This window comes from Crassostrea angulata, chromosome 2 (genome assembly GCF_025612915.1).
Source record: "Crassostrea angulata isolate pt1a10 chromosome 2, ASM2561291v2, whole genome shotgun sequence".
Taxonomy (NCBI): Eukaryota; Metazoa; Mollusca; class Bivalvia; order Ostreida; family Ostreidae; genus Magallana; species Magallana angulata.
In genome coordinates, this window is record NC_069112.1 from 33,802,909 (window position 1) to 33,819,957 (window position 17,049).

At 34.1% G+C, this 17,049-nt stretch overlaps 1 long non-coding RNA gene across 1 annotated transcript; it reads right to left on the reverse strand.

The window, feature by feature from the left end:
* Positions 1 to 13,298: 13,298 nt before the first annotated feature.
* Positions 13,299 to 16,221, reverse strand: LOC128173761 (uncharacterized). Its single transcript, XR_008242560.1, has 3 exons — positions 15,257 to 16,221; positions 14,813 to 14,983; positions 13,299 to 14,583 (listed from the first exon to the last, which is right to left on the reverse strand). It is a non-coding gene; the product is annotated as an uncharacterized LOC128173761 (long non-coding RNA).
* Positions 16,222 to 17,049: the final 828 nt, after the last annotated feature.

Here is a 17,049-nt window from a genome sequence, read left to right on the forward strand (position 1 = left end):
TAACTTTTCTGCTATGATTATTCATATTTCCCTGTGCAAGGGTAAAATAGAATGCGGTAATGTGCTGCTCCACATGGGTCGCCCCACATGTAGATTAGTTTTTGTCTGTGTATATTTTTATACATTATATTTTCCTGAATGAGTGTAAAGTCAACGCATGCTCAGTCTTAAACAGTAGTATATAAACCGTTGACAAATCCTCTTAAACACTATCATTTCAACTGTGTAGTGGATATATTTTCGGAAGGTATCGGGCATCATCTTTGTTATTGTAAGAGGTTGTTCCGATATAAGATAGGCACAATCATGTTTCAGGATGCTGACCTACATTAAGGAAGCGGGGATAAGGAAGCTTTCGTAAAACAGAAAGAGAAATGTGTAGGGCTTGTGATCAATGATTATTATCTTGTATTTCAAATTTGTACAATTCGCCAAATTTTATTTTGCAGCTCAGTAATTTGCAGTTCAGTCGTTATCATCTACTATTTTTTATACGTGTAGCATTGGCCAGACACTATATTACCTCCATGTAGACTATAGACCTAAGAACGAAGAAATGTTTTAAAGAATATGTCCATCCATCTGATTATCAATCGATTCCTCAAGACACCATATAACGTAGACTAGGTAATCTAAGCATCACTGATATAGGCCAATAGACTAGTTTTTAAATTCGACATTATTTTATTCAGTGAAGTTGTTTTCATAATTTTTATTAGAATTAATATTGTTCTGGACGACATAAAAGAATTGCAGGGGTCTATATATGCCTATGAACAAATTTTGCCATTTTGGGCATGTTGATAATAGGCCTGTAGCGTTCTTTGGATGATAACCATTTCAATATGGCAGCCAAACTTGGCATTATACATATTCGAGTGGACAACCAAACTGCTTAAAAATACAAACTAAAAGGAATTGGTTTTGGTGTTTTATATGAATGGCTGGGGCTCGACAGATCGATGGATGAAATAAATGATAGATAGATAGATATGACCAACAACACATGCAACAATTGAATTTGTCAAATTTTGCTACAGCCTCTTACAGTCTCTTCATCAGGACTATATACAATGTACGTAAATTAGATAATATGAATAACTAGATTCGATCTCGTTGCGAGCAACGAGTGGGTCTTCCGTCCAATTTTTGAATAGATAAGATTAAACTTATCAATTCAAAGATCTAAGCAAAAAATAGTAAAAAAAATTTGCGGCACTCGAGGCTTGAACCCGGGTCGCCTGGGCCATGTCCACGACTATAACGACGGAGCTACTCGGACTCCGCTTCAGAACTTTGACGCTTAATTTCTTGAGAATGCCTTGATCGATTTTAAAACAAATTACATATTCTGAATCAGTAAAAGGGTCACTATCATCTAATTTGAAAAAATATATCTAAACAAAAAGTTGAAAATTTTCATTTTTTAAATTTGCTTCCGGTGACGACCGGAAGTGACGGCCAACATTCTCTTGACCGAGGTGCACGAGGATATTGCTAGATCTATCATCTCTGAAAATTTCAATTCTCTATCTTTACTCGTTTTTGAGAAACATCGCCAACAAAATTGACTTTTAAAAATCGTAAAACGACGTTAACTTCCGACCGGAAGTGAATTTTTAAAAATTGTTCCTGCGGTATAAAATTCATATGACTAGGCATCAGCCCTGAAAATTTGAAGGAAATCGAACGAGTCATCTCCGAGAAATCGCCTGCACAAAATTTGTAAGACAAAAAAAGAATAATAATAATAATAATAAGAAAAGTGAAAAAGAAACATTACAATAATAGAAGGGTCTTCCGCTGAAGACGGAAGACCCTAAAAATAAACACACGCAAACTAAACTACATATAAGGGAACCTAACGACAGAAAACTCAAAAGCAAATAGCTTTTACATCATGATGAATTTTATGTTTATACATGTATTACAATGTTGCATGTTCTGTGCTGACAAACTTATTGGTTGACTAAAACATATGTACAGTGTATGTTGTGTCAACTTTACACCTAATTTAAATGCAATTTAGACAATTTAACTGTAATAAAAGTCTTGAATTCATTCTAACTTTTATTGTATTTTTTCTGAAGCAGTTAAGCTTTAAAAAAAAGGCGGGAGCCATGGAAAATGACAATAAAACAAAGAACCTAGCAAAGTTAGCGAGGTTGCAGAGGCAAATTAAAACTGATCAAGAAAAGCTAAAATCTTACATCAAGAAGTTTGCACCTCCGAAGAAAAAAAGCTAAGAGGGAATATGCCCATTTTCCAGCTAGGGATAATGATGGCATACTTATTCGACATCCAGGTAGAACGAGAAAATTTGCAGAAATAGCCCAAAATAAAGGTACATATACAACAAATCTCATATACAAGAAAATAACGGTTTTATTTGCATTTAATCTTTACCCTTTAAATCATGTATTTAGAATACACATGTAGAGGTCATTTTATTTGTAATAAATTTATTTTTTTTAAATCATTATCTTGGCAATTACAGAGGAGGGTAATTGGACTCTAAATGATGAATCTTCTGTTCAGCAAGATGGCTTGATGTCCATGATTAATGCCAACGTATCAAAATCATGTATTATGTATAGATAATGTACCGGTATGTAAATTTTTTCACATTGCCATAAGAATTCTTGATTTCACTATCCAGTTAAATTTTAACAGAAAACATGTTAACTTATCATATCAAAAAAACTTTAATGAAAAAATTATACAGTATACAGTGTGTGAATAAGAAAAGTTGCATGCAATGATTTTAAAATTTCTAGTTGATGAACTGAAAACCAAGATCAGACAGTTAAGGATTTCAACAAAATCTAATGACAAAACCAGTTGGGAAAACAGAAAGCAGCGTGAAACTGAAAACTGGGCCAATATACGACACTGTTTATTTGAGGCAGTAATAAAAACTAAATAAATTTTCAGATCCTCTTACTGTACCTGTATGCTGTAAATGCCAAAATCCAACTGACTGCTCAATCAGGTATGCAAATCATGTATATTGACTTTGAATTATTCGTGATTATTTTGGTAAAAAATTGAAGCTTGTGTTTATTTAACTGTAATATAGTATATAAAAAATTCACAAATGATAACGTGTTATTTTATTCATGTTACAAAATTTAGATAGAGTTTAACATAGTATGTTAATAAAGATCTGGGTTTTTTAAAAAATTACATTGGGTTGTTTAAGTGTTGCTCACATCAATATTATAAGACACGCAAAATAACATTTCTTTTCATCTGTTCATAATCTCAATGGGACTCCAAAATTCATAACTTATAAATTTGCCGTTAAAAATGATGCGTCCTTCACTGTTGTTTTGAAAAAAACACGTCGTTTTAAAGGAAAAGGTCAGGCAAAAGTAAAGAAGAGTTGAAATATTAATATTTACCATAAAAATAATGTCAACCACTAAATTCTTCTTAACATGATCATAATTCAGCAACAATCACTGATTGAATATCAAAGTTTGACAAAGTCATGTGAGCTGCCATTTTGATGCTCTCCACTGTTTAGAGTTAAATATGTTGTGGCTTATCAACGGGTTTTATCGCATCATCCCGATAACTTCCAAATGTGCTGTGATGTCAGCATACCCCATTCACAGTTCTTAACAATTCACATGTGTGATCAGTGTCTAGGGAAGTTATTCATCCTTGTTGTTTCTTAAACATCATGAATTGAATGATAGTAATATAGAGATCATCTGGATTAAGAATTAGAAGATCGAATTGGTCATGGTCAGTTATACAACCTATCTCTCCCATATTTTCTATTGTATAATCGCAGTGTTTGCAAAACATGCATTCCTCGGCAGTGGGCATGACCTCAAACAGTCTACACCATTCCTCTAATGTTGGAATAATTGGACTTAATGATTTATTATCGGCAGGGAGATTTTCAATTTCTTCAGTATATTCAGGTTTAAATGCATAGCGTACTATCCCAAACGTATTTTCTTGCGCCATTCTTGCAGAGTTATGTTATACAATACGTGGATCAGTTTATCGAAGTGGTATGCTGACGTCACAAAGATGCTATCATGGCAGCCTCCATGCGCTTGCAGGAGATTTAACACTGACCAGATAATTAAACCAATTTTTATGGCTTAAGATGAGATCATGAGATAAAGTATATGTTGGATGTTTTAAACAAACTTTTGTTTATCTATTTCACTAGAGGGGTGTTATACCTGACCCTTCCCTTCAACGACAAAGTTCTTGTAATTAACATGAATTTGTTGAAAATGATTCCGATTAACATTAAGAACAAGTTGTCATAATGACCTGTTTATTAACATTGTTAGATTGCACGTGGAGTGTTTCTGATTATTCAAATATGCTAGAACAATGGATACTCTTAAAGTAACAATTATGGACTCAATTTTATAATTCAACCAAAAGAATTGTTCCTTAGTAAATAATACAATAACAAAAACTGTTCCTTGATAATGATCTCTATATATTTCTGATACGGATGATAAGTTACATTTACCCGAAAACAATAATGACCGAGTTAACTAGACGAAGGTAAACTGTCTTTTTCTTTAAAAAGGTCAATACCATCAACTTTTGTTAATCTTTTCGTGCTTAAATTACTTAAATGTCTTCTCCAAACAATTTAATAAAAATGATAATAACAACAATAATTAATTTTGTTAAGTGATATCATTTAATATAAACCCGAAATACTTTTTGAACGATTGAATATACTTTGGGGTTTATCAATTTTATTAGACTGTACATGAAATGTTTCCGATCATTCTACGTACGCGCAGTTGAGTACCTTCTTTTATCATTAAATGCGAATTCCGTTTAACTGTACGAATAAGTATTAAATGTGAATTCCGTTTAACTGTACGAATAAGTGATTACAAGTAAAATATGGGATTTTTCCATGTTGTGCCTTACTGTTCATCGAAATTAATTGTAAATGATCGTTTTATATCTTTAAACTGTTTGGATATGACAGCTCCAATTCCACAGCTGCTCGCGTCAGCGCATATGACAACAAACTGCTTATGATATAAACAAGCATTTTTAAATCAAAAAGCTGACTTAAATTCGCATTATTTCCTTTTAACCTCCGACTACCGCCATATAAGTTGTCGATTTCTTCTGTTCTGCTTATTGCTACACGCCCCTTTAGAAACCGATGGAAACGATCTTACGTGGTTATGTCATGTTGTAAATTTTGAATTTACCGGGTGGCGGTAAATACAAAATTTACAACATGACAACTCGTCAATTTAATAAGAATTAACCCCTTTAGGTTTGGAATGATCGAAAATTGCACATATTTCTAATTTGCTCTTTGTTGTTAAAGAATAGTGCGGTTATGCAGTTTGACATAGTGGTAGATATAAGTGGAACGTTAAAATCGCATACTATAACCGAATGAGTTTTTGTGCATTTTGAAAGTTGTTTCTAGTTAATAATAGCAAACTAGTCACTAGTGGTGAAACGATTGTCGCCGACGATCGATTGTCGATCGTTTATGGGCTTCCGATTATCGATTCCGATTTTTTATGATCGATTGACGCTACAAAAAACATGTGTAAGAGTAAAACGAAACCAAAACGTACGCATTGATAATACGATGATACAATTGAAATCGAAACGAGAGAAAATGGCGTCCGAGGTCGACGAAGAGATAAATAATAACGAGAGAGAAATATTTCCCTACCCGGGGAAGGCAAAATCTGATGTGTGGAAGTTCTTTAACTTTCTCAAAAAGACGGATGATCCCCCAACAAAGGCTTATTTGGACATGACGGGATTTGCCGAGTATGCAAGAAAAAGTATGCAAACAAAGGTAACTTTGCTAAGCCGTTTTTCAATTATAGTTAAGTTCAGTTTTTGAGCAAATAATTTGATATAATATGACTCTATTAATGTCTAATGATAAGAATAACGATTTTCAGGGAACACGACGAATTTTCGAATGCACATCGATAGCGAACAAAGCAGGTGATATAGAACCAATATGAAAACAAAAGAGTCAACCTCGTCTTGCTACTTTTTTCAAATCTAATAAACCTGTTGGGAAATAAGTTCAGAAAGGCAGTCAGCAATTGATGATGCATTGAACAAAATGATCATTGGCAAGGTTTTACCTCTGAGCATTGTTGATAATATTTACGTCAGGGCCTTTGTGAAACTCTTAGATCCGAGGTATCTGTAAAATTGTCTAACGTTGATGTTCCAAAATATATGAATGGCTAATGCCTAATGGTTATATGATTTTATGAAATTAATATTAGTCATAAGATTATATCACAGTCTTGTATGTATAAATATTTATTATTAATGTGTAGGAATTTTTAAAAAAAAATTAAGTAAATTATTTGCACATTAAAATTTCATAAAATTAAAACATGTTTTTAAAAAACAAAAACAAAACAACAATTAGATCACTGTTCGCAAAATACTTAACAATGTTAAAAATATTGTTAAATTGTTTTAAAATAATTGTTATAAAATACTATTAAAAAGTAAATAAATATTGAATGTTTGAGAAAATCATGATGGATATTGATGGTAAAATATTATGCAGTATATCATATTTCAGATACCAGGTACCCTCTCGGCCAACTGTCATCAAACGATTAGAAGAAAAAAAGTTGAAAGTTGAGGACAAACTTAAAAGCCAGTTGAAGCTCTCTGCAGATATATCTAGAGCACATGATGGCTGAACAATCTTGAACACAGAGTTTATTTCTAATGGAAAAAAATGTTTCTCTTTTTTAAGTCCTTTATTGTTATTTTTTGTTAATAATGCAACATGCACTAGTCTTGAAGTGTTGAAATTAAACTTAACAAGGCCGAGTTCAGAACGAGTACGCACGCTTTCGCGCAGCGTTTCATATGTATTATGACGTCATCTTTTTGCTTTGTTGACGTCATGGCGTGATAGTTTCAACTGCAGATATTCAGCAAAATTTGTTGAAAATAGCTCGTTTGATGCGTAAAATTAGTTAGTAGTCAGTTAGAAGATTAGTTGTCCTTTCGTCCATCACCTTCATAAAGGACGATATGTGCGAGGCGTGCTGATGAAGAGCATTTACAATAGAATTGGATGTTTTTGTGAGCCATTTATATGGCTTGCAAGAATATTAACATCATTCATTGTGGCCATTCCAAACAAACCACTAACACATTTCTTACAAAAGGTAACAAAGCCCTTTGAACTCGGCCTGTTTTTAGACTAGCAATTGCAGTCGGAGGTATAAGTTTGTGGATAGAATTAAGTGTGGTTAATATGAATCATTGTGTCGATATGCATAGAATGGATATAATCCATAGAATGGTTTACCATACTGCTAAATGGTGTTCTTTTGGAACATCTTGGTAGACAAAAATGCAGAAACCAAGTTGTCGGGACCATAATGTAGAAAGACCACATCCGAAGCATTTTCCCTTCCGTACAACTCTCTCATTCTTGTGCCGTTGGGGTGGCTACCGTTGGGGTGAGTGGTTGGGTGTGTATCGTCTAGGTTTGTGAGTCTGTTGTTGTGGTGGATGGTCGGGGGTGCAGTGTCTGGTCTGATCCTGGGCGGGCGCACTGGCGACAGTTGCATGGTCTCCGGTGTTGTTCATCACCAACTGTGCCATCTGGATCATTGCAGCGTTCACTGTTGCTTGGATTGTCTCACTAAGGTTGACTGAAGACGAGGAGGATGTAAGCATCAAACCGCTTTCCAGAGTCTTGGCAACTTCTCCTAGATCCTCCATTGATTTGGGCTTTAGAATAAACATTTGGCCACGAATCGCTGGTTTGAGATTGTTGATGGCTCTGCTGACCAAATGCGTCTCACTCAAGTCCAAATCACAATCTGTCAATTGGAACACGTGAATGAAATTGTCAACTGACTCCTGGTCTTCTTGTTTGACATCGTCCAGGTCCGACTCACAGCCGTCCTCTCTGAATCTTTTAAAGAATGCTTCTTTGAATACATCTAAGTTTATTTGAGTTGCTCCCCCAAAGTGAGAAACCAATGCCTCACTAATTCTGTGGCGTTAAATGGAAATATGTCCAGGGTCTGTCTGTCAGCGAATACAGACTGACGTACGCCATGGATGTCATCCACCATTGGAGGGGCGATGTCAGTCTATTGTATGCTTCAAGATGGACTGTAACTTTGGGCGCTGGTGGCTGTGAATAATGGTATTGTGTTTTGGCACAGTAATCGCCACATTGACATTTGATCGTCCGCTGGTTTGTGAAGAAACATTTCCCATTTCAATTAATCGGCCACTGGATTGAGTAGAGGTATTTCTGGATTCACTTGCTCGTCCAGTGCTCTGGCAATCGTGGTTAGTTGTGGGGGAGGAAGAGGAACGAACGGTCGTCCTTCTTGATCAGCATTTGTTGATTCCGTTCCTGAGGCTCCATTCACAGACGGAAGTCTTGTCATCATTCTGTCTTCGGTGCTGGTGTTTGTAGGCTTCATTTTGAGGTTAGGGTCTTAAGGATTCTCCACCAGAAAAAATTATATTTTTGTTGTTGAGTTCTGTTGTTTGGTTGTGTGGAGAATTTGGCTCAAATAATCCGGACGTTTTGTTCGTGCAATGCAAATGACGTGATTTGTCTTTGTGCACTAACTGCAAATAACAAAGTCGGAATTAGGCTTGTCGATACGTATATTTGTTGAGCTCGCAATGGAATGAATATACAAAACAACATGTTAATACAATGCATTATACATGTACATGACATGACAATTCTTTGCATTGAGACAAAAATTGATTACATAACACCATAACAGTTTTGTGTCTCAAGTTGAAACATAACATGTTTTATCAATTAATCACATTGAATTATCTAACTTATGTTTCATTTCTCAGAAGAATGTTTGTATTATGCGACTTGCTACAAAGTACTAATCGATCAACAATTTTTAAAGAAAAGAACACATATACAAACTCTAACACTACAGTTGAGTTCAATAACTAAATTATATCCTTATCATAATAAACAATTAAGTTTCTCGATGAAGCATTTAAGGTTTTCATCAAGAGAACACAAAATGATTAGCAATATTATTCTTCATAACTAAACAAAAATACATTTATCGTTTTCACAATTTCAATATCTTAAACGTGTTCTCGAAATATGAATAGTTATGAGATTTGTCACTTCCTGTACAGTAGAGCTTTCAGAGAAGTGCAAAATTCAATTATTTTTACATAACATCAAACAATATTTCGCTTCATCAAAAATGTATTAAAACTAGTAAACATAACAATGCAAAAGTATGAAAAGAAAATATAGTAAAACTAAAACGTATAACGGTTATCTTTAATAAGTTTCCTTACTATCTTATAAATAATAAAAATAAACATGATTGTAAATCTCACAAATTCTAACCTAAAGTAACACACGGAACATTTAACATAATAATACATTTAGATCAGAATATCAAATAGTATAACAATTATAACATACCTGCAAATAACACACAAAGTCGGAGTATGGCTTGTCGATACGTATATTTGTTGAGCTCGCAATGGAATGAGCCAAAAGTTGGGCGTGAGTATACATATCGAATTCCGACTGACCAACAAGTATCCAATCAAAACACACTATTTTAGCCATGTGATACAAAACATTTATTCCGAAATTTGCACTAAAGCTTTATTTAATCTTACGTAAGAAATTATACAAATAGGAAGACCGACTTGCCTGAGGCTAAACAGTTTAAAGTATTATCACCTATTTAACTAATAAAATGGCTATAATATTTTAAAAATTAATAGGTCAAAAGGCCATAAAATTGAAAAAAATCAGTGTCAAACGTGTATACAGAATCTTCCTTGTTATTAAAATAAACTAGTAAAGATAAGCAAAATTAAGAATGAAAAAGAAAATTTTAAAGCGTTTTGTTAAGTATTTGAATTTGAATAGTAAAGTTATACATGAAAGTTTAGAATTTACCGGGTGGCACTATATACAAAATTTACATTACATTACTTCCAAGAATTCAATATCATTTTAACTACTATGTTGGATGTAGTGCCACCGGGGTTTTTTCAAAAAGGTGCAGACGTGATTCAGGCTGTATTAACGACACTGCACGTGAAGTAAGGCTGCACTATCGGTGCAAAATAATACAATTACCTTAGAAATTCTTTCTAAGAATAAATTTATTTTGTATTTTATAATGTTTTCTTTTTTTCAAACATATTACTACAATGTGTAGTTCATGCATGAAGGAGTCCGTGCAACATGAATGCCTCGATCGGAAACCAATCAACCGCAAGTTTTCGGATGGCCCACACACGTTCAAGACAAGGACTGATCCCAATTCAATTAATCATGTGTCCAAAATGCTCAATGATCTGCTTTCTGAACTTGGATTTGGCTCTTTTGAGTTTAAACCCAACCTCCTGAATTCTGTCCAACACACGGTCTATACCCTCGTCATGTTCCTCTTTGGATTGCCCGTACATTATAACGTCGTCCATTATAGCATCAGCTCCATCGATGTTTCCAAGAATTTCTGACATTCGTTGCTGGAATATATCGGATGATGACATGGTTCCAAAAAGAATCCGCTAGAAATAGACTCGGGTCGAAACCGCCCTCTAACTCTCGCCCAAATATAGCTTAGATTACAGTTTATAATTTGCACCATGAAATCAAATAGGCCAATGCAAAACGATTGCGAATGAAAATTTGGCCTTTGAGGGAATGTGTGATTTGTCTGAATTTAAATGAAGGTGGCTACGGCGATTTTGGTGTAGGTTTGAACACTTGCGAAGAGCTTGTCATCAAACCCGAGATGCAACTCGATATATTAGCTACGCGCATAGGACATCGGAAACGGAGGAACAGTTGAAAAATCCCATGTCAAATCAGGATAATTCAAACATAAATAAAACAACACTAAATATGCCGTCAATGTTTTCGAGAAAAGGGTGGAAAATATTCTCGAATATCACCTTATGGATTTTCAAACAATGGCTTACTGGCTGGAGGTGGAAATAAGGAAAAACAAGACGGAGCGGATCTGAATTTTTGTAGCCTTCTAAGACATATGCGCGACGAAGAAGTATACAACAATACTTTTTTAAATGAGAGAAACACAGAATTCTCCAGATTTCGAAAGGTAGCCGATGCTTTAATGAGAAGTCTCATTGATAAAGGACGTGTCTGACATAAAATGCGCAGACCCAATTCTTCCCCATAAGAAAGAACAAAATTAGGAAAGAGAGCCTTTAGATAGACATGCCAAGCCAATTTTGAAATGGTATTACGAGATTAAAATATTTGTGCCTCTAAATTATGTAATCTGCTATTAGGGTTGAAAATGTATTGCTTTTGAAAGTTTCTAATATAAATTTTTTTAAAGATATTTCTGAAGTTTGCACTTTGACTGCGTCTAGAATTGAAATTTACAAATATGTCCCCTTCATTTTCATACCTTTAAACCACTGAGAATTTCTTTTAATACAAACTCAAGAGAATCGATAAAACAATATCCAGTACGAAATTTTCATTAAACATGCAGTTTTATTATATTTCTACTGTTAGCAAAGTTTAGCATTATCTCTCAAGTTCCTAAAATGTTTTGTTAGTTCTCTTATTGTTTTTGTTTTTACTATTCATCAACCACTTCTTTTAATTTTTTTCTTTTTCTGTCATTTCTTAGACTATATTTTGCGCGAAATGTTTAGATGTCTCTATTTTTTTCTTCACAAAGAAGTTTTCTACTCTTTATTTCTTTACGTTGTTCCTTTATTTTGTTGCTTAAAGACATCAAAGCAAAATTAAATGCTTGTGACGTAGAGGTTGCCACAATTGGCGCTGTAACATCTCATGCAGTTACTGTCCCTACAGAAATTTCAAATATAGCAGCTTCAAAATCATTTTTTCCCTTTTTTTCTTTGAATTTCAACTTGTGCGTCCTAATTTCCTTTTTAGAGCATCCGAATAAATACTTTCATTTTCTCCTATTTAATCTTGTGGTCTATTTTGCAAAGTGGGACAATGTCATTTTTCCAAACAAGTTTAAGGCTTCTTTACAGGTTAGTTACTATTTTATTTGGGAGGGGGTGTAATTAGCAGATATCGCCAGAACTGTCAGTTCTATTCATTTCAAAAATGCTACATCGTATATCAAGGAGTCCTAGAATTTTCTTTTCACGCTTGAAAAAACATTCTTTAGCAATATTTTCAACCAGAAAACATACTGACGCACGCGTCAAATGGGCCGCAAAAAAATATAATTAGTGTATAATAATTATGCCATCGTCCATGATTCTATCATAACCTATACTAATTTTTTTAACCAGAGTCTACGCTGCTTTGTTTTTCGCAAATTTGAAACAGCGCCTGTTCTGTCACCACTGCAACCAACTGCGGCTGTATAGGTAAAACATCACCAGGCTGACCAGCATTTTGGGAGCTACAACCTGCCTCCTCATGCATCATCGCCTTCATCTGTGTGGCTGATCCAGCTGCTGCGGGAGGTCTAGTCCTTGTTTTTCTCCTACCTTCCCCACTGGAATTCATCTGGAAATATTTTATAAATGCGATTTAAACTTTGCTTTAAAAAAAAAGGGGATATCTTTCAACAGAAACCACGAAGAAGCATGTGAAAAAGCGGGTATTTGCATATAATATAACCCCAACCATATAGGCCGACAAAGGGGTATAGTATAAACACCTTTACCAAATGGGTCAGTTAAGAAATATTTGCACATATATGGCAAAAATGTAATTAACTCCGACCATATAGGGGTATATATTAAAAGCCCAACGGGACATAAATAAACTGCGTATGTGTGTATTAATAGGACAATAACCCCGACTTTATAGGGGTTCAAAAATATTCACACAATGGGTTGTTCCTTCAGCATACACATATACATATGATGCAATTAACCCCGACCATATAGGGGTATGGATGGAAAAATCCATTGAAAAATTTGCGAATAGGAATACGCAATTAAATTAAAGAATCCCCCACCATTTAGGGGTATGTTAAATGGAATCTTACATTCAACATGGAATATTAATGCAATTAAAAAAACCTTCAGTGCTAACCTCAACCATATAGAGGTGATACACCAACAAGTATCCATAATAAATTAAACTACTAATAAAGTTTTTAAAACAAGAGAATAGTTTGCATTAATATATGCATTGATAATTAGCACCTGCTTTATAAGGATAAGCATTTAATCATAGCAATTAACTTTACCCACCACTGTGCAGATATTTGAGGGTTGAAACAACCACAGCTCTGGTGTTATTAAAATACTTTCTGTGCCCTTGTTCGTTAAGGTGAACTCCATCATCAAGGTAGACATTAGACCGATTTGGGGGATTCAGGAATCCTGAAAGACGAAAGACAGCTACACCCTCCACTTCTTTAATGTACTCTGAATTTCTTCTGTTAAGTTCATCAACCCTGCTGTTGAACCATGGTAGATCAACTTGGTATCGTGTGGGCTTTAAAGGAGCAATTATGTGAAAAGTTTTTAAAATTACCACCGATTTTACAGATTCTCCATAGCGTAAATCGAGCACAAATTCAACTAGATGCTGTCATTAGACAGTAAAACCCGCACCAAGTGTTTGCCCATAAATACATGTAAGACTGTTTAGTAAGAAATTCCAATGTTAGAAAGATATTGACTGGACATGATTGTACTGACAGATGGATGAATGGACAAAGTGATTCCTATATACCCCCTCAAATCCTGTTTGCAGAGGTATAATTAAATCTAAAAAGCTGATTAAATTACCGATAATCATACAAAAATGACATTCACATGCAGTGCTCAATATGTAACATACTTGTATGTCTATTTCCTTCAGAATTCTAAAAAACTTGTCATCGGTTTCAAAGAATCTTTCACTAAAATCAAAACCAATTATTCTAATTATTATTTTGATATTAACAATGTGTTGCAGTATACTAATTTATGAAGAACAATATTTACTCTTTGACCTGATAGGGCATAGGGACATGACATCCACATTTGAAAGGTTCGGCTGAAACGTCAATGCAGTGCTTGTGATATTTTTGGCCACACGTAGAACATGTTATTTTGTCACCAAAATCTCCCTGACATAATCCATATATTTTGGCTCCACATTTCTCAAAAAAACTTCTGCCCTCTTCTAACAAGGAAACTATACACCAAAGGCAAAAATGCTTGTGTGTTCTTTCATTTTCATTTCAAGAAGCCAAACATTAGGAACAATGGATTTATTGTTCTCATTTGGATGGACATGCTCTTTCTCCCCACTGTTTAAATACATAGTAATTGTTCGCTTTGCTAGTGTAGCTATAGCTTTCAAGTGCAGTTCACCTACAACATTAAGCACGATAGAACATATCAGTATTGTTATTATACTTTAAAAAATCATGTACTTTAATATTTTGTTTTGAAAACGATCATATAATTTATAAAGTTGCTGCATAGTATGGGCATATTTATTTTAAATCAAGGATATCATAAGTTTCAATGTAGAAACATTCAAACAATCATACGTGCATCAGGAGAGCTTTTCGTTGACTTAGGGTCCATTTCAAGTCGAATTAAGTCTTCTCTACGCTGTAATATAAAGAATTTATATGCATACCTAAGTGAATAAACCCTTGCAATATTACTTTAATTTACAAATAAATAAAGACTCCTTGCTGATTTCAAATTAGTTATCTGTTTCCGCCAAGATTTGTTTTTATCTCAAAGTAACCAATTAACCAATGTATCATTGCAATGTTGTGATGTTTTGATTTGTTTAATTAGTTTTACAAAAAGGTTATTGGATCCAAATACTTACTTGACAGTGATTTCATGGCATACTACTGCCAGTCTTAAAAACTGCACTTTTTTCACATCTCCCCATATTAGAATGCTAATGGATGCAAACAAACTTTCGCTAGGAGAAAACCCTGTTGTCAAGGGACATAACTTATCTTTCTGTATGGAAGATGGTAGATGATCAATGTAGCTAAAAAAAAACAGTGAAAACAATTGATCTGGTAAATTGTATCATCTAAAGGAAGCTAAAGGCAATTAACATGTGTGGAGGATTTTTCCTCACATTTTTAAAAGTTGCAACCATCCATATTAAAAAGATCAACTAAATGTTCTAGGGATTTTATGAGTGAGGTAATACTGGTAATTAAGCACAATTAACTTAAAAGATAAAACACATTACTATTTATGAACTAAAAATAATGTTTGATTTATGAAATTCAAAATAATAATAATAACATATTACCCATCACCAAAGTCACCGACAATGTTGAAGCCATAAAATCGAGTCTGTACATTATCAGGAAGTGGTGGAATGTTGGATTCTATTTTCCCTACAGTTTCTGGAATTCTGTACCAGCCACAATGTCTCCTGGCATCCAACAATCCCTCACAGTCTCTCTCAGAAAATCTCTGTAAAAAGTGTAGTGATATAATATGAAAATCTAATTTAAGTAAATTATAACGTAATATAATTAGTACATGTACCTTGATACATTAAAAGACGCTTTGCTATTCTTACTCTGCTTACTCTCAATTCTTCAGGAGAAATGTTCAAAAGGTTTTCCTTTGAAAAGTGTCTTGCACAATACTAAAAAAAATAATAACAATTTTAGATAAATACCAACAGCAATTTAAGGGACTTGTAACAACAGAATACCAATTATAATTTCATTTTTTCAAAGGAATGCTTACAAGGAGAAAAAAACGCCACAGTTATGGCTATCCAGCTGTTTGCTGTGATCTACTGTATGCAGGGTCCAATTCCCATTCTGGATACTTGACGTGCTTGATTCTAAACCAGTTGCAAATCTTTGATTGAAGAAATAACTAAAACATACCTGACAGAGTTAATTATCCAGAAAGGGCATGTTTAACATGGAATCAATTATCTACATGGTTTATATACATTCTGATTATACTAAGTTGCATTAGTTTTTATCCCCCAATATGATTAACTAGTTTTTATCCCCCAAAATGATAAACAAGTATATAATGTATGTTTGTTCATATATAATGTACCTTCAGTTCTCATGAATCATCGTCTTTTGTAAAAGGGTTTCACCAAGTGGATTGAAAAAAATTATTTGTCTTGCCTTGGGTTTAACTAACTGGAGGTAAATAAAAGAAAACATGCCACAAACATAAATAATGTCATAATACTGAACTAAAAAAAATTACCTTGTCTTTATTATATGTTAAGTCTTTATAGCTGAAATTGTTAAACTATCAACAATAGTAAAACAAAAATAGACACGATCTCGTTGCGAGCAACGAGGAGGTCTTCCGTGCGACCCATCCATCAAGCTCAAAACCTCAGTTGTCACAGTAGGAGGTTCTGGTGTCTGCCTTTTCATTTTAAGCTCCTTGTCAAAATCAAAATCAGGATCAACTTCATTGTCATCATTGCTACTTGACATTTCTGGCTGTAGGTCTGAATCCTCCATCTCTGTGCTGTCAGCATGTTGTTGCCTCTCAGGCATCAAGTTCGAATCCTCTGTTGTCTTGATTATAGATTCTGTCTCCATGACAGGGCCCAACTCCTGGATAGACGATTCCGTCTCCATGACTTCTATTTCTATGCTGTCAGAAGTTTGATGTGTTTCAAGATATGGAATTAAATCCTGTGTTGCCACTGTGGGAGACTCGGTGCCATTTGCAGTATGTTGCAATAAAGCAAAATCTACATCCTCTTTAAAACATTGTAATGTTTTAGGTTTCTTCTTAAATGCTCCTACAAAAAAATCATGAATGCAATTTTAAGACATTATGAAAAAGTTTACTTTATTAAATGTGATTTGGATCATGCTAAACACAAAATATGGTCAAAATATACGGTGGATTTCGCTTTAAACCGATAGTCGATTTGTCTTTCAGAAATTATCACATTAACCAATAATAAGATTAAACAATTTAGCGTTCTGTGGTCTTGGATTTTGATAGAGAATGAAAAATCAATCGTTATAAGGTTATTCATCAATGTACAGTAAAGAAAAAAAAAACAGGTATTGTGTAACGCAATTTATATTCAGTTTAATT